The sequence below is a fragment of the Lithobates pipiens genome, unplaced genomic scaffold (assembly GCF_037356315.1).
Source record: "Lithobates pipiens isolate NorthernLeopardFrog02 unplaced genomic scaffold, aLitPip1_a1.2 Scaffold_19, whole genome shotgun sequence".
NCBI lineage: Eukaryota > Metazoa > Chordata > Amphibia > Anura > Ranidae > Lithobates > Lithobates pipiens.
Window position 1 is genome coordinate 577,613,752 of NW_027507764.1, and position 26,262 is coordinate 577,640,013.

The following is a 26,262-nucleotide window of genomic DNA, read 5'->3' on the forward strand; positions in this document are numbered from 1 at the left end:
AAGGGGAACGACGGACTCTCCACGACGGGTTCCGACGGGTAAGACTCCTGTGTTTGGCCGAAACGTCAGAGTGGTCGTGACATTGCCCCCCCCCCAAGGGGCAGCCCCCGGATGCCCAACCGAGCCCACTTGTCCGGGTGGGAATTCTTGAAGGCACGGATGAGTCTCTTGGCATGGATGTTAGCCTCTGGCTCCCAGGAATTCTCTTCGGGTCCGTACCCCTTCCACTTGACTAAGAATTGGACCTGGTTTCTTCTCTTCCTACAGTCCAGGATGGCCTCAATTTCGAACTCCATCTCCCCATCGACCAACACAGGTTCCGGAGGACGGGAAATCCTGTCAGAGAAGGGGTCCTTGACTGCAGGCTTGAGAAGCGATACGTGGAAGACCGGATGAATTCGGAAGGACTCAGGGAGTTCTAGCTCAAAAGCCACGTCATTTAGCTTCCTTTTGACCGGAAAGGGACCCAGGAATCTTGGGCCCAATTTCTTGGAGGGACAGGATAGTCTGAGGTTTACGGTGGACAACCAGACCCGATCCCCGGCCTTAAGGTCCAGCTCCCCTCTTCTCCTTCTGTCGAAGACTTCCTTGTTATGTTCTTGCGACCTAGCCAAGGTTTCCTGTAAGAGCTTATTATTCTCTTCAAAGAAATTAAGCCTCTTCTGAACCGCTGGTACCGAACATTCGGGAAGATTGCCAGACAAAAACAACGGGTGGTACCCGAAGTTCGCATAGAAAGGAGACTGCTTGGTAGCTGAATGGGCTGTGTTATTATAGGCGAACTCGGCCATGGGTAGCAGGGAGACCCAATCGTCTTGTGAGAAGGACGAGAAGCAGCGAAGATACTGTTCTAAGGTCTGATTCGTCCTCTCGGTCTGACCGTTGGTCTGCGGGTGGTAGGCCGAGGACATGCAGAGGTCGATCTTCAGAGTTCCACAGAGTGCCTTCCAGAATCTGGAGGTAAACTGCACCCCCCTATCAGATGTGATGTTGGCGGGGATGCCATGAAGTCTTACTATTTCCTTTATGAAAGCGTTAGCTGTCTCCGTGGCTGAGGGGGTGCCCTTCATGGGCAAGAAATGAGCCATTTTAGTGAGCCTATCGACTACGACAAAGATCGTTGTATGGTTCTCTGAAGGGGGAAGTTCAACAATAAAATCCATGGAGATCATTCTCCATGGTCTATCGGGAACAGGTAGTGGTCTTAGTAAGCCCCAGGCTCTAGACTTGTCGCCCTTACTCCGAATGCAGGTAGTGCAGGCCTGTATGTAACTCTTGCAGTCTTCCTTCATCCGCGGCCACCAGAAATTGCGCCTGAGCAATTCTAGTGTCTTGAATATTCCGAAGTGGCCAGCCATGGGATGGTCATGACAGGAGGCCAGAACCAGGGTCCGAACTGCCTGGGGGATAAAGATCCTGTTCCCATGCCACATAAGGTCATCGTTGGAAGACAGCGGAATGCCGGGTGGAGGTAAGGCGCCCATGGAGGCTTGCTTGACTTGAGAGATCACATCTCCTTGGAGTAAGAGAAAGTTTCCAGCAGGGAGAATGGTGTCGATGGGAGACGAATCTTCCGGCTGGCTAAACATGCGAGACAACGCGTCAGGCTTCGTATTCTTGGATCCGGGACGGTAAGTTATATGGAATACGAACCTCGAGAAAAAGAGTGCCCACCTGGCTTGACGAGGTTTCAACCTTTTAGCTGTCTTCAGGTATTCTAAGTTTTTGTGGTCCGTGTAGACCAGAATTGGATGGATAGCCCCCTCTAGCAGATAGCGCCACTCCTCAAGTGCAGACTTAATTGCTAAAAGCTCGCGATCACCAACGTCGTAATTTCTTTCGGCTTCAGCTAATTTGCGGGAAAAAAAGGCGACTGGGTGAAGTAAGGACTTGGGTCCCTGCCTCTGGGAGAGTATAGCTCCGACTGCTACTTCCGAAGCGTCAACTTCAAGGGTATACGGCAGAGTGGGATCAGGGTGCTTCAGGATTGAAGCAGAGACGAACAATTTCTTCAGGGTCTTGAAGGCCTCTTGTGCCTCAGGGGTCCAGCGGAACTTAGAGCCCTGCTTGGTTAGCCCGGTAATGGGGGCGATGATAGAGGAGAATCCTTTTATGAACTTGCGATAAAAGTTCGCGAAGCCCACGAATCGCTGAACTCCCTTCCTATCGGAGGGGGCAGGCCAGTCCTGGATTGCAGAGATCTTCTGGGGATCCATCTCTACCCCTCGAACTGAGATAATCAGGCCGAGGAACTGAATACTCTCTTTTTCAAAAACGCATTTTTCGGGCTTGGCGTACAGGCCGTGGAAACGGAGGCGGGTCAGAACCTTCTTGACATGTTCTCTGTGGATGGCTAAAGTGGAGGAAAAAATTAGTATGTCATCCAAGTAAATAATCACAAACAAATCAAGAAAGTCTCTAAAAATGTCGTTGACAAAATGCTGGAACGTAGCCGGGGCGTTACACAGCCCAAATGGCATCACTAAGTATTCGTAGTGTCCGAAGCGGGTACGAAAGGCTGTTTTCCACTCGTCGCCCTTTCTGATACGGACGAGGTTGTAGGCACCCCGAAGATCCAGTTTTGTGAACAGCTTAGCGGAACCCAGTCTCTGGAAAAGTTCAGGTACTAATGGCAGAGGGTAGCGATTTTTAACGGTGATCTTGTTTAGCGCCCGATAATCCACGCATGGGCGCAGAGAATGGTCCTTCTTTTCCACGAAGAAGATCCCAGCGCCGGCTGGAGAGGTAGAAGGTCGGATGAACCCCTTTTCGAGATTATCGTCCAAATAGGTCTTTAGGGTATTCAGCTCGGATTCGGATAGGGGGAAGATCCTTCCGAAGGGGATTTCCGCCCCCGGGAGCAGTTCAATAGGGCAATCATAAGGCCTATGAGGCGGGAGAGTTTCTGCTCCCTTCTTACTGAAGACGTCCAGAAAAGCGTGGTATTGCTCAGGCACGGCTTGTCGGGTTTCCTCATCAGAATCCAAACAGAGAAGGACAGAAGAGTCCCCGTTGGGGGTCGGGCAACAATGCCGGTGGCAGTAGTCCGAGGAAAATTCAATTACTCCGGTGGCCCAATCAATGCGTGGGTTGTGTGCCTTCAACCAGGGCATGCCTAGGATGATGGGGAACAGAGGAGACTGGATGACATCTAGGCAAAGGAGTTCTTGGTGAGTCCCGGCGATGACAACGGGTAGAGGACTGGTCTCCTGGGTTACTGGTCCTGATTCCAAGGTAGACCCGTCGGCCAGGTATACCGAGAGCCCCTTCTCCCTTGGTCTAAGAGGGATCCTGTTCTTTCGGGCGAAGGACGAATCTACAAAGCCACTGCATGCCCCGGAATCAATAACCGCGTGGGTTGAGACAGTCCTTCCTGGAAGCTGTAAGAGAACAGGAACAGCTAGATGGGAGATGTTATCAGGCAACACAGGTGAGGGAACAGGTGGGACAAGGAGGCACTTACGCGTCTTGGCTGGGCAGGAACGAACAAAGTGCCCTGGTTCTCCGCAGTATAGGCAGAGATTGTTGACCCGACGACGCTGGCGTTCTTCTGGAGTCAAAGATGGGCGGAGTAGCCCCAGCTGCATGGGCTCCGGGGTGTCCAATGTGGATGCGACTGGAGCAGGCGGAGTTGGGTGACTAGGCACCCGTGGTAGCATCCAAATCGGACGGGAAGTTGCGGAAGATCGTTCTTGGCGGCGCTCCCTCAAACGCCTGTCAATCTGGATAGAAGCGTCTATCAGGGCCTCCAGGGTCTCGGGAACACCCACACGTGCCAGCTCGTCCTTCAGAGCCTCGGAGAGACCCGTGCGGAACTGGTACCGCAAGGCCGCGTTGTTCCAATCTGTGTCTGCACTCCATCGTCTGAACTCTGAGACGTAGTCCTCCACAGGTCTGCGACCTTGTTGCAGGGCATGTAGGGCTGCTTCTGCAGTTGCGGCTAACTGGGGGTCCTCATAGAGCCTGGACATTGCCTGGAAGAAGATGTCCATAGAGTCTAAAGATGAGTCCTTCCGTTCCAACAGACGGTGTGCCCAGGCCTGGGGTTCGTTGCTTAGCAGGGAGATGACAAATCCCACTTTCGTCGCTTCAAGAGAGAATGTTCTGGGTTGTAGGGCGAAATAGAGTTCGCAAGAGTTGCGGAACGCCCTGAACTTGCTCCGGTCTCCTGCGAATCGTTCCGGAGTTGGGACCCTGGGCTCAGGTGGGAGCATCACGACTGACGGTGGGGCATGGACCCCAGGAGCCACTGGTGCAGAGGCGGATAGCGCCTGGATTTGTTCCTCCAGTCTACCGTAGCCCTCTTGAAGGTTCTTAACTGCCTGGGTAAGGCCGGCCAGATGGTGGCAGAGCTCGTCCATGGGGGAGGCTCCCTGCGCAGGCTCGGACATGGCTGTCCAGTACTGTCACGTACCTAGTAGTTGAGCCTGGAATGCAGGGAGCGGCCCCTCGTATCCCCTGGTTAAAGAACCCCTGGAGGTGGAGACAGGTATTCAATAGCTCAGGGGGCACAAGTGCCTGGCAGGTAGTACTGGTCCGGAGAATCAGCTGGGCACCGACAGCAAGTTGGCAGAGCAGGAGGTGCTTGGCTGTAGCGGGCAGGCACAAGTGCGGAGACTGGCTGGAGAGCAGACGTCCGGTAACACAGGAACTCAGACAGGCAACAGGAACAGCGGAGTCGGGTACAGGCCGGGTCAGCAGGAATCGGTCAGCAAGGTACAGAGGATAAGGCAGAGACGTGGTCAGACAAGCAGAGGTCGTAGGCAGGCAGCAACGGATCAGGGTCAAGGAACAAGCCGGATATCAGGAACCAAGGTAACGGGTACAGATACTGGAAGCAAGATCACGGACACGCTGTAGACTGGACAGCACGGGTAGGAGGGAGCCAGTGACTAAAGAAGGCCTTAGGGCGCCAAACGGACGTACGACGGGTCAGCGCGCCCTTGCACGTACACGTGCACCCGTTCGTGACCTGCGTGCGTGTGTGTGCGCGTTCGTGTCGACGCGAAAGCGTTCGTTCGCTTTAGCGCGCGTCCAAGGGGAACGACGGACTCTCCACGACGGGTTCCGACGGGTAAGACTCCTGTGTTTGGCCGAAACGTCAGAGTGGTCGTGACACTCCAGCACACCAAGACATTTTGGACATTTTTATGCTCCCAACTTTGTGGGAACAGTTTGGGGACGGCCGCTTACTGTTCCAACATGACTGCACACCAGTGCACAAAGCAAGGGTCATAAAGACATGGATGAGTGAGTTCGGGGTGGGGGACTTTAACTGGCTAGCAAAAAGAGTCCTGACCTCAACCCAATAGAACACCTTTGGGGTGAATTAGAGCTGAGACTGTGAGCAAGGCCTTCTCGTCCATCATCAGTGCCTGACCTCATAAATGTACTTCTGGAAGAGTAGTCAAACATTCCCATAGACACACTCCTAAACCTTGCGGAACAGCCTTCCCATGGGTGGAGCCATTTCTGTGACGTCACTCCGCACGAGCAGGCTGGTGCTGACCGCCGCTGTGCCTCGATATTGTATCACTCTCGCTGGCTTTTAACTTCATAAGTTTAAGTGCATATTAAGCTTTTAATAAATGCTCATTTTTAAACATATTACACTATGAAGTCTTCCTCTCTCTATACATGTGGGGAGTGACTGCCAATTGGTTTATTCGTTGGCCAGACATCCTCAAATTACCATAATTGGATTGCAGTGGAACAAGTCTCCCTGTTTGCAGCTGCACTTTTGACATCTTCAGCGTGTTAAATCTCTATAACTTGAGATCCTCAAATCTGATAAGAGGCGTGTATTATATGAGAAGGAGGCTTTGACCTGATCATTCATGTCTTTTGAATCTGGACATAGATGTAGCAATGTGAACTACAATTATAAAGTACAGTGTTCCTCCGGTATTTCTATGCATTGCATGTCCCTCAAGTGCCCAGTTGTCAGGTGACCTGAGACCAGGTGACAGATGCACTCCATAGGAGTCGGAAGTGCACCACCAAGATAGTGGACCCTAGGACTGACTGCTGTGGATTGTACCCAGGGAGGTTCAGGAAGCAGGTCTACTGGATCACTAACACAGATCCCAGTTGGAGCTAGAGCATAGATTCCCCAGGGCGCAGAGTCTAAGAGCCAGCAGGTGTTCACCAGAGCCTCTAGTGGTGAGGCTGGACTGCGCTGCAGTCTGGCTCCAGGTCGCGGCCCCCAGGGTCTCACAGCTCACGCTCACGGTAGACTAGGCTGGAACAACAAGGATAGTAAAGGGATAAAGCAGAGGTCAGGGCAACTAGCAGACAGGAAAAACGAAGTACACACCAAAGGTTCAGGGTCACAGGCAGACAGGAATAGTCGGGGAGGAGATGCTAAAAGGTCAGGGTCACGAGCAGACAGGAATAGTCGGGAACACGCCAAGGTCGGTAACAGAGACAAACGAAGAGAACATGGCAAGCAGGAAACAGGAAGCCAAACACACAATGGATACACAATGGTTGATCAGCAAGGTTGGCTTGCAATGCCCAGGTTAATATAATGTTCCTAATTAGAAGGTGGGGTGGAGCTATGCTGAGGGAAGGTTATTTAAACAGTCAGGTGAGGGTGGCTGGTCTCTAAAGAAACACATAGAGGTGGTAGGCTGACAGACACACATCGCTGCATAACCATAACACCAGCATTATCAACTGACATCATGTTTGTGAGCCAAGCTAAAGGGATTGTGGGACGAGTAGTTCCTCAGACTGTTAATTGCTTCACATGACTCCTTACCTGGACTACATATCCCAGGGATATTTGTTATCATCTGAGAGATTGCTGGGAGGAACTATATAAGAAGTAAAAGCCGGGCTCTACGTGCTCTTCCTCCTGGGCCTTATGCGAGACAGACCTCTCTGTGCATGGAGGGAGAGGTCGTGGCCTACCACGTGGTCTACCCCATTCCAACCCGGACGAGAGGAGCCTAGCACTGCTTGCTGTCTGTCAGACGTTCATCCAGCACCACCTCGGTTGCCCGCCAACCTGTGTTCTGGGCTTTGCATCGGGAGATCGATACCGCAGATCTGCTGCACGTGTGTCGCTATAGGAGCTGCTGTTCAGGGTGGTCTTTAATCGGCCTGGTCGTTGGTGAGAAGGCAGTTGCCCACCTTTATAAATCCCTTTCTCATGGCTTAACTGGGACACTTTGCACAGACATCTTTACCTTGGGAATACTTTACTAAACGTATCTTGAACACTGTGCATAGACACCTTTAGCCCACTACCATTTCAAGGAATCTCAGTGCTTACCATTACACCTTATTGGATACAATCAACGAGCGCCTACATGCCAATGAAGACCATCAAATCTGCAATGGGGACATTGCTGTCATTATTGCTACGAGGGCACTTATACCATTGCCATTAAGTCTGACCTTGTCAGGGCTGGCTTAGCCCTTCCTTTTCTGGGCTGGCTGCTCAGCTGTCGGCTAATTGCCAGCTCTCATCTCTCCCCATAGTTACCCAGCTGTTCCTGATCCTTCTCGTCTGACCTGCCTACTTAAAGCTGTCCAGCTCACTTCATCCCTGCCTTCGCCTTGGTCACATCACAAGAAACCATCTCCTGCGTTCCTGTTTAAAGACTGGCTTGCTGACATCCCTTCTGGCTCCTTATCCTATGTGGATCCCTGACTTCTGGTCTGGCTGATTACCCGATTTGGTTACTGAACACTGGCCTGGCTGACTACTCGATCCGGTTACTGGACTTACTCTATTTACCTTTTTATTTTTTATTAATAAACAAGTGTGATTTGATTGTACTTCTGTCTCGGTCTGGTTCATGGTTTCTGACAGACCTCTCATTAGTTTTAAAGGTTTATAGGCTGGGCTAGGTTTCTCCATTAGAAGTTTGCCAATATAACCATCTAACTTGTTTACCCTTCCAGGTGCAAGCAGAATTCCTCTGTACATGTGTATATATACTAGACTGTGTTACTAGCAAATATTTGGTTTGTGTTATGTGGAGGAATTCCTTTGCTGAGTTGGCGCTGTTGTCCAAAATTTAGCAGATCTATTACCTCCTCTTTGTGACGATATCTTCTTTGAACTGTTATAGTAAACATTATCAGAGCATAAAAGCACATTGGTGTCTGACTTATTGCTCTAAGGTGGTGCAACGATGTCTGAACCCAGAGTGTCAGGTGGGTTGGAATGTTCATCAGGTCATGGCAGTGCAGATGAGCAGGTAATTCCAAGCAGCCCTTTAGAGCAGTTGTCTCCAAACTGAGGCCCGGGGGCCAGATGTGGCCCTTTGCATGCTTTGATCCGGCCCTTGGGGCACTATTTCATCCACTGACACCAACGGGCCATAATTCTCCCCACTGACACCAATGAAGTGGCACAATTCCTCCCAATAATACCAATGATGGAGCACAATTCCTCCCAATGACACCAACATTCGGGCCTTATGACATCAACGATGGGGCTCAATTCCTCCCACTTACACCAATAATAGGGCTCAATTACTCTCACTGAAACAAACAATGGGGCGTTATTTTTTCCCACTGATATCGAAACCTTTATTACTCCCACTGGCCAAAGTCCGGCCCTCCTAAAGTCTGAAGGACAGTAAACTGGCTCTTTGTTTAAAAAGTTTGGAGACCCCTGCTTTAGGGGTCAAGCTACACAAATAATCACAGAATATACATTTTAGAATCCAGTCAGTTTTTGTCTTGATTGTGATTCGGGAAGTTTTAAATGATGAACTGTTTTTTTTTTTTTATTATTCAAAGGACTATGTTCACACTATAGTCATTTTTTTTGGTCACTTATGTTTATATATACATTTTTCTGAGCAATTGTCACTTTGGTTGTCATACATTGTTTCACACATACGGTGGTGATAATGAGAGAAGCGCACTCGTTTAATTTTGTTTTAGTTTTTATGAGCCGTGAATTCAAACTCACCGAGCTGCAGCTCTCTTATTCATTTATTTAATTGTTTAATCATTTAGAGTGGGATAAGCACTGGATATTCATTTATAGTTATAGTCCCAATACTTTTGGCAATATGGTGTATAGCACATGTAGCGCCGGCTCCTGAAGAGCACGCGCTATATGTTTTGAAAGTTAACGTTACACCTGAACTGCAGTTTGGTTTGTGTACATTTGTTCTAAATTTGGACCTCAGCATCAGTCTGACTGGACTATAGGATGTTCAGCCTGGCCATAGGGGGCGCTGTCTCTTCTGACAGGCATGGAACCACGGTCTGGTTGGGTGCTTTAAGGTTATTTTCTCTCGGAGTCCACCCGGTGTGAGTGTTGCTCTTGCTGTGCTTTCCGGTCCAGAAGTATGTTCTGACTCCATGGTCCTGGTCCTCCTGACTAGCCCCCAAGAAGGCTATGGCCTGGGGGGCGGATGCAACTGACTTATTGTCTCGGGGCTTGCTAGCCCGAGGCATGGAAACTAGAGAAGGATTCTGAGGTGGTCTGGTGCCGTCTCCGGTATTTGGAGAGGCCAAGTAACTTTTAACCCCTTGATCACCCCCTAGTGTTTAACCCCTTCCCTGTTTCATTTACACAGTAATCAGTGCATTTTTATAGCACTGATCGCTGTATATATGACAATGGTCCCAAAATAGTGTCAGAAGTGTCCGCCATAATGTCACAGTCATGATAAAAAATGCAGATCGCCACCATTACTGATAAAAAAAATAATAATAAAAATGCCATATATCTATCCCCTATTTTGTAGATGTTATTTTGTATAACTTTGACGCAAGCCAAATTGCAATTTTTTTTTTTTTTACCAAAAATATGTAGAAGAATACATATCGGCCTAAACTGAGAAGGAAATTTTTTTTTAATATATTTTTTGTTGGATAATTATTAGAACAAAAAGTAAAAAATATTATTCATTTTTTTCAAAATTATCGTTCTTTTTTTTGTTTATAACACAAAAAATAAAAACTGCAGAGGTGATCAAATACCACCAAAAGAAAACTCTAATTGCGCACGACCGCGCAATTGTCAGTTAAAGCGACACAGTGCCGAATCACAAAAAGTGCTCTGTTCAGGAAGGGGGTAAAAACTTCCGGAGCTGAAGTGGTTAAAGAAGTTATAATAAATGTAAAAAAAAGTTTAAGTTTTAACTAAAAAAAATCCCTCCCCCCCCCACTGATGATTCGCTAGCTGATTTAGCTGCCTGATTTCCTCAGTATTGTTTTCCCCTGACTCATCCTATCCCCCATGACTTGGTGTCTGTTAAAATATTTCACACTGATTAACCACTTCAGCTCCGGACCAATAAATACCTTAAGGACCAGAGGTGTTTTTGCAATTTCGCACTGCGCTGCTTTAACTGGTAATTGCGCGGTCATGCAATATTGCACCCAAACGAAATTTGCGTCCTTTTCTTCCCACAAATAGAGCTTTCTTTTGATGGTATTTGATTGCCTCTGCGATTTTTATTTTTTGCGATATAAATGGAAAAAGAGCGAAAATTTTGAAAAAAAATGATATTTTCTTCTTTTTGTTATAAGAAAAATCGAATAAACTAAATTTTAGTCATACATTGAGGGCAAAATTTATTCAGCCACATGTCTTTAGTAAAAAAAATGTCAATAAGCGTATATTTTTTGGTTTGCGCAAAAGTTATAGCGTCTACAAACTAGAGTACATTTTCTGGAATTTACACAGCTTTTAATTTATGACTGCCTATCTCATTTCTTGAGGTGCTAAAATGGCAGGGCAGTACAAACCCCCCCCAAATGACCCCATTTTGGAAAGTAGACACCCCAAGGAAACTGCTGATGGGTATGTTGAGCCCATTGAATATTTATTTTTTTTGTCCTAAGGGATTGAATAATGACAAAAAAAAAAAAAGTACAAAAAGTTGTCACTAAATGATATATTGCTCACACATGCCATGGTTATATGTGGAATTGCACCCCAAAATATATTCCGCTACTTCTCCCGAGTACGGGGATACCACATGTGTGGGACTTTTTGGGAGTCTAGTCGCGCACGGCATCCCGAAAACCAATCACCACCTTCAGGATTTCTAAGGGTGCAAATTTTTGATTTCACCCCTCACTACCTATCACAGTTTCGAAGGCCATAAAAAGCCAAAATAGCACAAAACCCCCCAAAATGACCCCATTTTGGAAAGTAGACACCCCAAGCTATTTACTGAGAGGCATGTTGAGTCCATGGAATATTTTATATTTTGCCACAAGTTGCGGGAATATTACAAACTTTTTTTTTTTTGCACAAAGTTGTCACTAAATGATATATTGCTCACACATGCTATGGGCATATGTGAAATGACACCCCAAAATAGATTCTGCTGCTTCTCCTGAGTACAGGGATACCACATGTGTGGGACTTTTTGGGAGCCTAGCCGCGTACGGGACCCCGAAATCCAAGCACCGCCTTCAGGATTTCTAAGGGCATAATTTTTTTATTTTACTCCTCACTACCTATCACTACCTATCACAGTTTTGACGGCCATAAAATGCCAAGATGGCACAAAACCCCCCCAAATGACCCCATTTTGGAAAGTAGACACCCCAAGGAAACTGCTGATGGGTATGTTGAGCCCATTGAATATTTATTTTTTTTGTCCTAAGGGATTGAATAATGACTAAAAAAAAAAAAAAAAAAAAAATGTACAAAAAGTTGTCACTAAATGATATATTGCTCACACATGCCATGGTTATATGTGGAATTGCACCCCAAAATATATTCCGCTACTTCTCCCGAGTACGGGGATACCACATGTGTGGGACTTTTTGGGAGTATAGTCGCGCACGGCATCCCGAAAACCAATCACCACCTTCAGGATTTCTAAGGGTGCAAATTTTTGATTTCACCCCTCACTACCTATCACAGTTTCGAAGGCCATAAAAAGCCAAAATAGCAGAAAACCCCCCAAAATGACCCCATTTTGGAAAGTAGACACCCCAAGCTATTTACTGAGAGGCATGTTGAGTCCATGGAATATTTTATATTTTGCCACAAGTTGCGGGAATATTACAAACTTTTTTTTTTTTGCACAAAGTTGTCACTAAATGATATATTGCTCACACATGCTATGGGCATATGTGAAATGACACCCCAAAATACATTCTGCTGCTTCTCCTGAGTACAGGGATACCACATGTGTGGGACTTTTTGGGAGCCTAGCCGCGTACGGGACCCCAAAATCCAAGCACCGCCATCAGGATTTCTAAGGGCATAATTTTTTTATTTTACTCCTCACTACCTATCACTACCTATCACAGTTTTGACGGCCATAAAATGCCAAGATGGCACAAAACCCCCCCAAATGACCCCATTTTGGAAAGTAGACACCCCAAGGAAACTGCTGATGGGTATGTTGAGCCCATTGAATATTTATTTTTTTTGTCCTAAGGGATTGAATAATGACTAAAAAAAAAAAAAAAAATGTACAAAAAGTTGTCACTAAATGATATATTGCTCACACATGCCATGGTTATATGTGGAATTGCACCCCAAAATATATTCAGCTACTTCTCCCGAGTATGGGGATACCACATGTGTGGGACTTTTTGGGAGTCTAGTCGCGTACGGCACCCCGAAAACCAATCACCACCTTCAGGATTTCTAAGGGTGCAAAGGCCATAAAATGCCAAAATAGCACAAAACCCCCCCAAATTACCCCATTTTGGAAAGTAGACACCCCAAGCTATTTACTGAGAGTCATGTTGTCTGAACGAAAAAAAAGAGATTGATCGGTGGGTATGCCCACCATTAGATACCTCCCTTCATCCACCCACTTCTAATGATGGACATACATGCACCATTTATATATGCCGAAGCATGGGGGCATCCTCCCGCAAAAAAGTTATGCCGCGTACATACGTTCAAACTTTTCCATGGGCAAGCCCCCTGTCGGAATTTTGACCATATGTACGCGGAATTAGGAGCAAAATCACTCCTCCACCCCTTATGCCCCCATGCTTCGGCATATATGCTCTTTTTTAACTGTGGTGGTGAAATCACCGCCTACAGCACTGGAGTCACGGCTTTATGTATCGTGGGAGCAAACGCTGTTGCTGTCAAGATAAATAAATCCGCGCTGCAGCTGAATGGCGTACCTGCTAAGCAAATTATGGTTAACGTTAAAACAAAGTAACATCCCAGTAAAACCTTACCATACCTGCAAAGCAATTGCCAAAAAAAAACTGTAAAAAATAAAACATTTTTTAACACAACCTGTGCCTAAAATATATATATGCCGAAGCATGGGGGCATCCTCCCGCAAAAAAGTTATGCTGCGTACATACGTTCAAACTTTTCCACGGGCAAGCCCTCCGTCGGAATTTTGACCGTATGTACGCGGCATTAGGAGCAAAATCACTCCTCCACCCCTTATGCCCCCATGCTTCGGCATATATGCTCTTTTTTAACTGTGGTGGTGAAATCACCGCCTACAGCACTGGAGTCACGGCTTTATGTATCGTGGGAGCAAACGCTGTTGCTGTCAAGATAAATAAATCCGCGCTGCAGCTGAATGGCGTACCTGCTAAGCAAATTATGGTTAACGTTAAAACAAAGTAACATCCCAGTAAAACCTTACCATACCATACCTGCAAAGCAATTGCCAAAAAAAACAGTAAAAAATAAAACATTTTTTAACACAACCTGTGCCTAAAATATATATATGCCGAAGCATGGGGGCATCCTCCCGCAAAAAGTTATGCTGCGTACATACGTTCAAACTTTTCCACGGGCAAGCCCTCCGTCGGAATTTTGACCGTATGTACGCGGCATTAGGAGCAAAATCGCTCCTCCACCCCTTATGCCCCCATGCTTCGGCATATATGCTCTTTTTTAACTGTGGTGGTGAAATCACCTCCTACAGCACTGGAGTCGCGGCTTTATGTATCGTGGGAGCAAACGCTGTTGCTGTCAAGATAAATAAATCCACGCTGCAGCTGAATGGCGTACCTGAAAACATGAAAAATGGTTAACAATAACACAGTAAACAGTAAAGTATAAAAAATTTGAGAGAAGAGAGAGAGAGAGGGAGAGAGAGAGAACAATAAAACGACAACTATTTTTGGTTTTTATATTTTATATTTTTTTTGGTTTTTTTATTTTACTTTTTTTTTTTTTTTTTTTTTATACACTTTTTTTTGAACTGTAAACTGTAACTGTAACGGTTCGGGTCTCTCAAAATGCGATGGCATCTTGGGAGACCCTGTGTAAGTGTGCCTAGCCTGTGAAATGCTGTACCCTACGCTAATACTTCACTAGTGTGTGGTAGCGTTCAAAACACTCACCCTGACAAAGACCAGGATTGCCAGGACAGCGTGGACAATAAGAACGGGTGTCACGCCTATATCCGCGCTTGCTACAGACACGACATCTTTTTTGGGGGGCTCGTTGGGTAGGGGTACTCGGGAGGACATAAGAATAATGCCTCTCATGCAGCCGGCTTACTGCATTTGGTTGGGAATGGTGAGGTACAGAACCGTCTGGAAACAGAAGCTCTGTGACAACCTCTCTTTGGAAGAAAAGAAAGGTTAATGTTCCGCCTGAAGTTTTGTATAGCACAAAAGCATTCAGCAAAGCCAATTGAAATAAGTAAGCAGACACTTTTTTGTACCAGCGTCTGGTCTTACGGGAAGTTAGATACGGCGCCAACATCTGGTCATTGAGGTCCACCCCTCCCATATTTTTGTTATATTCGTGGACACAGAGGGGTTTCTCCACAATACCAGTCGCCGTAGAAATTTGGACCGTCGTGTCTGCATGAAGGGAGGTAAGAACGAAAACATTCTTATTATCCCTCCACTTCATAGCGAGCAAATTATTACACCGATAGCAGGCTCTCTCCCCCAGCCTAAGACGGGAATCTACAAGCCGCTGGGGAAAGCCCCGGCGATTAGGTCGCACGGTGCCACATGCTCCAATCTGATTATCAAATAAATGACTAAACAGTGGCACGCTGGTGTAATAGTTGTCCACGTACAAGTGGTACCCCTTTCCGAATAAGGGTGACACCAATTTCCACACTATCTTGCCAGCGCTTCCTATGTAATCAGGGCAGTTCTCCGGCTCTACGTAACTATCTTTACCCTCATAAACCATAAAGCTCCATGCATAGCCTGTGGCCCTGTCACAGCACTTATAGAGCTTGACCCCGTATCTGGTACGCTTGTTGGGAATGTACTGTTTGAATGACAAGCGACCAGTAAACTTAACCAGGGACTCATCAACGCAGACAACTTTTTGGGGAGTAAACAAGTCTGCAAAACGTTGGTTGAAGTGGTTTATGAGGGGCCGAATTTTGTAGAGCCGATCGTATTCAGGGTCTCCACGTGGACGACAAAGTTCATTGTCACTGAAGTGCAAGAACCGCAAGATCTGCTCGTATCGTTTCCTGGACATGGAGTTAGAGAACACGGGCATGTGGTCAGCCGGATGCGTGGACCAATAAGCCCGCATCCGCATAAATTTGTGTGTGCTCATGTTGAGGGAAAGGCCCAAAAACGTCTTAAATTCGGAAACCGTAACTGGTTTCCAATCTCTGGCAAGAGACGGCAACTGGGGATTAGCGGCGATGCGTTGACCAGCATATAAATTGGTTTGGTCCACAATAGATCTATAGAGATCTTCCGTGAGATACAGAGAATAAAAATCGAGTGGCGTAAAATCATCTGTATCCACCTGAATACCGGGTTGGGCAGTGAATGGGGGAAGTACGGGTTCTGCAGAAGTGGTGGGCACCCAATCAGGATTGGCGAATTCTGCAGGAAGGGCACTATGGGTACGACGGGCCTGTCTTTGTCTTCTTCTTGGTGGCAGCGGGACACTACTTGTGCTTGCCACCTCGCCAGCTTGAACTGCACTTATGGGACTCGCCACGTCACCACGTGATACTGCAGTGCTGGATGTACGTCCAGGGTGTACTAGGCCGCTGGTGCTTGCCAGTTCACCAAAAGGATGAGCGGCGCTAGTACTGGCTCTATACTCCATACGAGGGACTTGCGGTTCCTGCACCTCAACAACATCAGAAAATCGGGGTCGGGTACGCCTGACAATAGCAGGGACCTCTTCTTCGTCGTCAGAGCTATCTGACATGGAGGCGCTGTCCTCTACAGGTTCGTATTCTGAGCCTGAATCTGACAGATCAGTGTCTTCCTCTTCACTATCTGTCATGCTCAGAAACGTGTAGGCCTCTTCACTAGTGTACCTTCGCTTTGCCATTTTGGGCTCTAAATTTAGGGGTACAGTAGTGAGACTCACAGGTAAAAAAGCACCTAGCCTGTCAGCGACTGTATAAAACGCTACCAAAAAAAACTGTTAGCGATCGCAGGGATCAGGCCTGACTCTGCGAACGCTGCAGTTATGTGTGTTGTGTTTTGTAAGTGACAGTGATCGATCGATACTGCACTTGGGTGGGCTGGGCTGGGCTGGGCTGGGCAGAGGGGCAAAACGCAGGTGCTAGCAGGTATCTGGGCTGATCCCGCTAACAATGCGTTTTTCTAGAACCCTAAATTGCTGGGCACGCTAGTATAGATCTGATCAGATCAGATATTGATCTGTTCGGATACTATACCACTAAGGGAGGTGTATGCTTTGCGCGTGTGTGTTAGCGGTGCTGGCACTAACCTAGCACTGCCTGGGGCGACGCAGACCCTTTCTGACCCTAAAACCAAATTTATATCACCCGCCGGGTGATCAGGGGTTAAAACCTTTATTGGGTATTTATATGGGGGTACCTGAAGCTTTATAAAAAGCTGACGGGGAACCTAAATAACTAAATAACTAACTGGCTAACCAGCGTCACCAGTGACACTTATGCAGCGATCGCTGGTGAAAGGGTTAACTCTAGGGGCAATCAAAGGGTTAAAACCTTTATTATGTTATATATCGGGGTACCTAACGGTATAAAAACCTGGCGTTGAACCTAAAAAAAAAACTAGCTTCCTAGCGGGACCAGTGACACTATTGCAGCGATCAGAAAAACGATCGCTTAGTGACACTGGTAAAAGAGGGTGAAAGGGTTAACTGGGAGGGCAATCAAGGGGTTAAACCTTTATTAGGGGGGGGTAGGGGGCTACCCTGGACCTAAAGGGGCCTAACACTAGCTGCCCTGACACTTTTTACAGTCACAACTGACACTAAATGTAGTGATCAATAAATAAATGAACACTGCATTAGTGACACTGTGACTGGGGGGGGGGGCGGGGGGGTGATCGGGGGGTGACTGGGGTGAAATGTGTGCCTGTGTGTACCTATGTGTCAGTGGACTGTTGGTGCACTTACTTGATGGTCTTCACTCCTCGCTGTCCGGTTCAAAAAGACCGCCACGAGGAGTGTGACATCACTTCCTCCTCCTGTGTTTACATTTTCACAGGGGAGGAAGTTCGTCACTGGCCAGGAGCGATCGAGAGGGGATGGGCGGAAACCAACGGCCATCCCCTCATCGCCGATCGCTCCGGCACCGAAAGGGACCGCCGTATCTAGCGGGAGGGGGTCCGATCGGACCCCCCACCCGCTAGAAGGCAATCACGTACATTTACGTGATTGTGCCTGCCCGTGCCATTGTGTTGACGTACACTGGCAATACGGCGGTCCACAAGAGTAAAGCCTGTACAAATAAAACCGATTAAAAGACGTCATAAAAACCTTCCAGAGCTGATGACGCAATTTGGATTAGCTAAAAAGTCACTATTAGTAGTGATTAGTCACAGACTCCCACCCCCCCCCCCGCTATAGACAAGTAAGCAAGTTTCTCATTTTTAGTCAATTTGTAAGCAGTTGTTTCCCATCATGACTTAGAAATTCACAGTAGTATTCAATGTTGCATACTGTATGTTCCAATAGCTACAGTTTTACATTTGTTTTAACCGCTTCAGCCCCGGAAGATTTTACCCCCTTCCTAACCAGAGCACGTTTTTGCGATTCGGCGCTGCGTCGCTTTAACTGACAATTGCGCGGTCGTGCGACGTGGTTCCCAAACAAAATTGACGTCCTTTTTTTCCCCACAAATAAAGCTTTTGGTGGTATTTGATCACCTCTGCGGTTTTTATTTTTTGCGCTATAAACAAAAAAATAGCGACAATTTTGAAAAAAAAAACAAATTTTTTTCACATTTTGCTACAATAACCTTAGTTTAGGCCGATACGTATTCTTCTACATATTTTTGGTAAAAAAAAAAATCGCAATAAGCGTTTATTGATTGGTTTGCGCAAAAGTAATAGCGTTTACAAAATAGGGGATAGTTTTATGGCATTTTTATTAATAATTTTTTTTTACTAGTAATGGCGGCGATCTGCGATTTTCATCGTGACTGCAACATTATGGCGGACACATCGGACATTTTTGACACATTTTTGGGACCAATGTCATTTATACAGCAATCAGTGCTATAAAGATGCACTGATTCCTGTGTAAATTACACTGGCAGTGAAGGGGTTAACCACTAGGGGACAGTATAGGGGTTAAGTATGTCCTGGGGAGTGTTATTAACTGTGGGGGCGGGCGTGGCTACATGTGACACGTCACTGATCTCTGCTTCCGATCACAGGGAGCAGAGATCAGTGACACTGTCACTAGGCAGAAAGGTGAGATGCTTGTTTACATTAGCATCTCCCCGTTTTTCCTCTCCGTGAAGCGATCGTGGGTATCCCCACGGAGATCGAGTCTATGGGACCCGCGACCCAACTCATGGAGGTCCCGGCCGGCGTGCACGCGATGGCACGGCCGCAAATTTAAAGGGACGTACAGGTACACCCATTTTCCCAGCCGTGCCATTCTGCCGACGTACATCAGTGTGCGCAGGTCGGGAATCGGTTAACATTCTTATTGAGACAATTCTATTTTTTATTTTTTTCATTAAATCAGGTCTAGCACTAACCTTGTAGGAGTCGTTAGTGTCCCGGGTACCCACTACTGCACAGCCAGTCACATAGCATTTCCTTCATGCACTCCAACACAGAAAACAGTCCTTGGCTTGTTTTCAATGTTTTATTAGGGGTTGATAACTTGGATGGGGTAGAGAATTATTGGATGCCCAACTTGAAAATGTCCAAAAAGACTGAAACCAGGGACAACTTCCTTTTATTTCTAAAAAGTCCTCTTCTTCCTTCCACCTGCACAAACTATGGTTTCCAATGCACAGCAGCTGCTGTTCTTCCTCCCAGTCCTCCTGGCTGACTCTTTGCCCTAGTCCTGCCCGACAGGCACATACACATGGAGACCTCGCAGGGCAAGGTTAGATGAAGACTTGGCACTACGCGGTCTTCAAGAGAGACCTGCTTCTGATGGCAGTCTCTCCTTGGCTGTAGCTGCACCGTGCTGATCTGTTCACTGTCCCTCCTTGCTCCTTCCGCAGCCTCTCCACCATGAACCGTTCCACTGCTTCCTGTGTTAGGATCCTTCCAGGTCAGCTTTCCTGAGCACCCAGCCCGAGATAACCCCCTCCCCAGTAAGGGGTCCCTCAGGGGCCACTGACAGTCTCTCCTCAGCACTGCTTCTCCATCTTCCACCCGACTCCCCTGCTGGAGTGGCCCATGTCTATTTATGGGGTTGTCTCAGTCCCCTGCCAGCCCACAGCTGGGGATTGGCTGAGACTCAATAAATATTCATGGCAGCTCCTCCTAACCTTCCAATCTTCCAGATACTGGGGGAGGCACCAGAGAGCTGCCAGGATGAGTCATCCAGCCCTATACTCTAATAACCCTGACCCAATTAAAAGAGAAGTATGGGGTTAAGTTTTTTTCCAGAATTATACTTACCTAGCTGGATGCATGTCAGAAACCATGAAATCAGGCCGAGACAGAAGTACAGTTAAATCACACTTGTTTAATAATAAAAGTAAAAAGAACAAACGTAGTCAAAACATATCCAAAGTTCAGTAACTGGAACGGATAGTCAGCCAAGCCAGAAGTCAGGGATCAAAGTAGTGGAACAGCAAGCAGGATCTGGAGCCAGAAGGGATGTCAGCAAAGCAAGTCTTGAACAGGATCGCAGGAGATGGTTTCTGTGATGTGACCAAAGCGAAGGCAGAGAACCTCTGGACTGGACGGCTTAAGTAGGCAGGACTGACGAGCAGGATATCAACAGCTGAGTAACTGTGGAAAGATAGGGGCTGGCAATTGGCCCGAGAGCTGAGCGGCCAGCTCTGAGAAGGAAGGGCTGAGCCCAGCCCTGACATTGTCACACAGCTGGGTGGGATCAGTGCGCAGTGTTCTGCGCCCCAGGCCCACCTCTTTTTTAAGGCAATTAGAGCCCCTGGCTCTTATCATTGGCTTAAAAAAACAAAACCCTGATTGGAATCCATGCATCCAGCGCCCCATTTGTAGATTAGGGGGCTAAGTGGGGCGCCCATGCGCCCCCAATGGACTGAGCCCAGCCCTGACACTTCACCATCGGTCTGATGCTGCATGTGTCCCCTGGTACCTCTAACACTGAGAACTGAGCGATCTAACATCATCGGACGCTCGCTTCTCAAAGCTGCCTGAGCAGAGAGCTGGTGCCTGTCAGCCTCTGCCCCCCTACTCCCCTGCACTCACTGGATCGGCTCGCTGAGAGCCAGGTGATGGTTCAGGCATGTGGGAGGATCCCAACCTCATTGTCGTGATCTTGCCTGAGCCTGGACCGGCTTTGTGATGTCAGCAGACAGCAGGCTTCAACCCACTGTCTGCTGAAAACAGGTCACAGGAGTACAGAATGAGTGATCCACAGGAGACATACAGCCAAATGAGCTTTGGCTGTACTTCTCCATAAAAATGATCACAAATTTACAGCATAAGTCTGAGTTATATCTTTTCCCACACTAGACGACTAGTAGCACACACTACATAGGTAAAGATTTGTTGAGATGTCACAAAGTTATACAACCATACAAGATAGGTACATAATGATCACTGTAAAAAAAAACACATTCCAGCTTGACAGTACTAAAACTAAAATATCATTAATGTGCAATAGTCTCCATTATGGGCAAGGGGTGATACCCATGTGCACCAGGTACACCATAACAAAACAAATACACATGTGCAAAGCAATAGAAGAGCAAGAGTACACAGATTTCCATGCTACAGATAGCCATATGCTTTATAATATACAGTATTTCACAACAATAGCCTGTCCAATACTAAATCCGCTGGCGCCAGTGCAGGAACAGCCAACCAGCCACCCAACACGTTCTCAAATTTGAAGGAGCTACCTCTATGTGATAGCTCAGCTTTTCTAACAGCAGCATCGAGCCCATCTGATCGCACCTCATCTGTAATGAGGGGGGAGTCTGAGAGACCCGGTGTAATAAAATGAGCCTGCGGGCCTGAAATAGGGCTCTAGAGGGGGTCTCTTCAGCATACTTATCAGGGATTATAACATCTAGCATACCGAGAATACAGTGTTCGGGATCCAGGGGGAATGGAAACCTGAAAGGCGGCATTCGCCGTATTAACAACAGAGTTCCAATAGCGATGAAGCTTCGGACATCTCCATAACAAATGTATTAAGTCCCCTGCATCTCTATTACATCTAACACATAGGGGATCAGGGCATAGACCTATGGAATGCAACCTCAGAGGGGTGCGGTGGACTCTCAATAGAATGTAGAGTTGAGCCTCTGGGAGATGTTAAGGGAGCATAATGGCACAGCCTCCAGGGCATCCTCCCACTGGTAACCCGGAATATCACCTACGTCTCTCTCCCACCTCTCACACGCTGAGCTAGGACAGCTCTCCAGGTATACCCTCAGGAGCCTAGCATAACAGTTAGAGATTAAACCTTTTGTTGAACGGGACTGCTGCATAAAACTAACTATCGGGGGTCGGGGACAGCTCAGAGGCCTCTAAAGACCGCTATGCATTCACTGCATGTTTCAATTGTGCATAGTAAAAATAGCCCGCAATTGTGCAAAAGGGAGTAGGTGACCATCAATAATAATATGTTTAATATGCATCACCCCGTACACATGCCACTTAGCGTCATGTTGCAGCTTGACTAATTCTGTGTAGGAATGGTTGTCCCATGTAGGACTATAACTTGTATGTCCCATTACCTTTTGCAGAGGTTTGGCTTTCTCCCATATTTTTTGTAAAAGCCTGTACATCAGAAACTGTTTATTAGGTTTGGAAAAAAGTTGCGCCTCTAGACCCTCAGCAAGGGAATTTGCTTTATTAAAGTGCAGTAGGACGGACAGCATTGAATCCTGGTTTCCAGTCCCAGATATGGACAGCTGTTCCCGGCCATCGGATAGTGTCCGCCCCGTACTGCGCAAGCGCTGCGCTGAGCAGAAGGAGCTTCGTAAAATTTCCGAAAATGAGCGGCGCCTGCGCCGTGAGTCGAGCTGGTAGCCCCACCATCCAAGTGGACATTGGGCTGCCGATATTAGAGGGCCCCTCGCGGGCTCGCTTCGCTCGCCACGCTTTGGGCATGGCCTCGCTGCGCTCGGCTCTTTTTATTCTGAGGCCGCGTACACACAGGCGGATTGTCTGGCCAACTAAGTTCGTCAGACAATCCGACAGACAGTCCGTCCAAATTTTGAATGAACGGACTTGACCACACACGATGAGCAGACAGTCCGCTGAAAGCGTGCGTGATGACGTGTACAGCACGTACGACGGGACTAGAAAAACAACGTCCTATACACTGCAATGCAACCTTCGGCTGTGTAAATCCTTTCTGAGCATGCGCCATACTTAGTTCGTCCAACTTGCCTACACACGAGCGGACTGTCCGCTGAAACCAAGTTTGGACGGACAAAACCAAGTTTGAACGGACTGTATTACGGAAATTCCGTAAGACTTTGTTCGTCAGACAGTCCGCTGAAAAAGCCTGCTGAAGCCCACACACGAGCGGATTGTCCGCTGAAACACGGTTCAGCGGACTAAGTTGGACAGACAATCCGCCCGTGTGTACGCGGCCTTACTCTTTGTCCACTTGGAGGGTGGGGCTGGAACCTGGACTCACGGCGCAGGCGCTGTCCATCTTCGGCTATTTTCGGAATCTGTGTGTGCTGTGTACTGCGCATGCGCAGTACACAGCGAACACCATCCGATGGGGGACACAATGTGATAGGACACCGCCTCACCAGGCCACCCACGATGTGTTGAAGTTGAGATGCCACATAATATAGTCAGGGGCCTGTGTAAACAAATTCTCCCCTATCCTTGGGCTTTTGCAGTTGTTCTAGCTTAATTCTAGCACTACCTCCCTTCCACGGTAAGGACCAAAAAATAGAATTAACCATACAAAAGATTTTCAGCGGGAAGGTATGCAGACGATATAGCAATTGGGGCATTAGAATCATTTTGACCAGATTGGCCCGACCTGCCACGGATCGCCACAGTTTGGTGCACTGTTTTTTTTTTTTTTTATAATCACTTTTACTTTATTAAGACAAATTCCAACATACAACATAAAAATACACATTGTACAATATATCTATATAAATCTTTTCATTAACATACACCACAGTAACCCCCCCCCCCCACCCCAAAAAAACACACCGGATCCTTGATCATGTCCTCTTCAAAAGGGAGAAAGAAAGAAAAAAAAAAAGGAAAAAGCCCGCCCACTTACCTACCCATAATCCTAACCCAATTTGTGCAAAACATTATTCAAAGTAGAATTAAGAAGGGGGTTTTACAGTGCCCTATTACGTGTGTCAGACAACCAACAATATAAAAATAAATAAATAAATCATTTTGAATTACTATTTTCATTTCCTATTATGTTTAATGTTTTAATTCAATATAATCTCACTCTGCTATTTCATTTTTATACCCCTCCACCTTTCATTTCAATCTACCCTTCTTTACGTGATTCCATTATGTGTTGCCCATCCCGTGCCTAATTTACTATTATAACTTATCCTCTTCCTTTAACCACTTCAATACCGGGCACTTTCACCCACTTCCTTCCCAGACCAATTTTCAGCTTTGTTGTGTAGTCAGAAAACACCTCCGTCTCTTATAGCCTCTTTGTTGGACGGCTAATCGGGCCTACTGCTCTGTATATTATATGGATACACGTCTGGGCAGTTCTGTATGTATCTTGTTTTATTTGACTGTTATGTCACAAAAGAAAAATTTATATAAATAAAGATTATACTGTATATATAAAAATAAATCGGAAATGTGTGTAGCACTGACCCCCGAAGGAGCTGCTAATTTGAGTTGGGCCTGCACTCTTCTGAGAACCCCCTTTTCTGTGTAACTCTGTCCCCTTAGCACATCTGTGGTGCAATAATAATACAGTACAATATAAACAGTATAAGGTACCTGTATCGATCCCTCAGGATTCTCTGGCTCCACCTGGTGGGGAAAGACAGTAGACCACACACTTGCACTCTTAACCAGAAATACTTTTACTGGAAGTATAGCGAATAAGTGATGACAGGAATTGTACCGTCGTCACAATGTAGAGCGTCAGTATAGCATGAATCAACAGTCAGATACAATAAACAATATGCAAGTATGTTATTATCTAGACCTGGGAGCTCCCCTTACTTAAAGTCTATGTGAGGCCTCACTTAAAGTATTTCCCCCTTTATCTTCTTTCATCACTAGCTTAAATGGTTCCTCAGGTAATTGTAATCCAAAGGGGTAAGTGGAGAAAGTTAACTCAGAATACTCCAGGTATAACTCCAAGAACTTGTAATCACCCTAGGGCGCTAAAATGAACCAGGCCTCAAGCCTACTAAATGTCAGTTGCTCAGTTTCGCTTCCGTGGAACAACAGGTTCCAGCGAGGTCTGTGAGTAAGTCTAACTGTGTGCAATAGTATTAAACGATGGGCCGTAACCCGCTCACCAACTGGATCAGAGTTCGGGGTGATGGCTTTGGTCCGATAACTGCAGCTTGCTCCCGCTCAGGCTGGGCCAGATGCTCTGTGTCACTCCACCGACTGGATCCGGTCCTCCGCTACTCCGACAAGCATCTCCGAACCTCGTCAATCCGATCACCAGCTCTCAGGCTCCGTCAAGTCACCTCGCAAATGGTCCTGTCTGCCAATGTGTCCGAGAACCTTCAACACAGTTCCGCACAGGCAGGCAGCGTGGTCCCAAGAGACCAAATATGGCCGCTGCAGTTCTTTTTATCCCCTACCCAGCATGCACTGCATATCAGAGTGTTCATGGGTAGGTCACACAGACTCCTGGGTAACAAAGGTCAAACCTCTTATTAAAACAAACATAACTTCCTATGAAAGTCTTTTGTGTTTTAAAATCACCATATCTGTGCATTACCAGAATGTGTCAGTAGATGGCTCCAAACACTGAGCCATCGCAATGTCCACAGATTTAACATTGATATGAACATAACTACATTAATACCCGATTATGTCCCCGCTACATTTGGAATTTTTTTTTTATTTTTTTCTATTTTAAAAGAAATCCAATAAAATCAAATTTTGTCTTAAACTTAAGCCAAAATGTATTCTGCTACATCTTTGGTAAAAAAAAATCCTGTTAAGTGTATAATAATTGGTTTGTGTGATGTATGCAGATGATCATGTACAGATGTGCGCAGGTGATCACGGACATATGTGTGCAGATGATGACTGGGACAAGTGATTTTACTGTTACATATGTGGGGGACAGGTGTTTTTACTGTGTGGCGACATATGTGTGGGGACGTGTTTTGGGGATACTATTTTGGGGACTTGTGTGTTTACATTGTGTGGGGACATGTGTGGGGATACTGGGCCAGTGATCGGCGTGTAAAAAGCTGTAAAAAACAGCTTATACTCACTGATCATCGGCCGGCTGCAGCGATCCGCTCTCCTCCCCTCATTGACAACTTTCGATTGAGGAGAGGAGAGCTAATCGGCTAGCAACCGGCTCTCTATTTACATCACATGATGGTTGTGATTGCGCTGTGATTGGACACAACCGTCATGTGATCAGGAGGGCCAATCACAGAGCCCTCCTGCCGATCTGAGATGCGCCGTGTCCGGGTGACACGAGCGCATCGGGATCGCGCCGCTGCGCGTGCACGTGAGTGGGAACGTGCGCGCAATCCCCCTCCTTCTGAGGGACATTCCTGAACATCCACTCAGAAAAAGTAAACGCCCACCCGGCCGTAAATGTGCAGCGGCCGGGTGGTAAGTAGTTAATGGCATCAATCATCTCTCCACTGTGCCTCCCAGAGGAGGAAAAAAGAAACAACACAAAAAACAAAAAAAAAGGGAGTTTATTCATATTTTGGGTGCTCAGGACCAGCCTATACATTCGAGACAACATATGACCCGGCTCTGATAAGTTAACACACCATTCCTCAAAAGTAGTAAACGGGGTCCAGT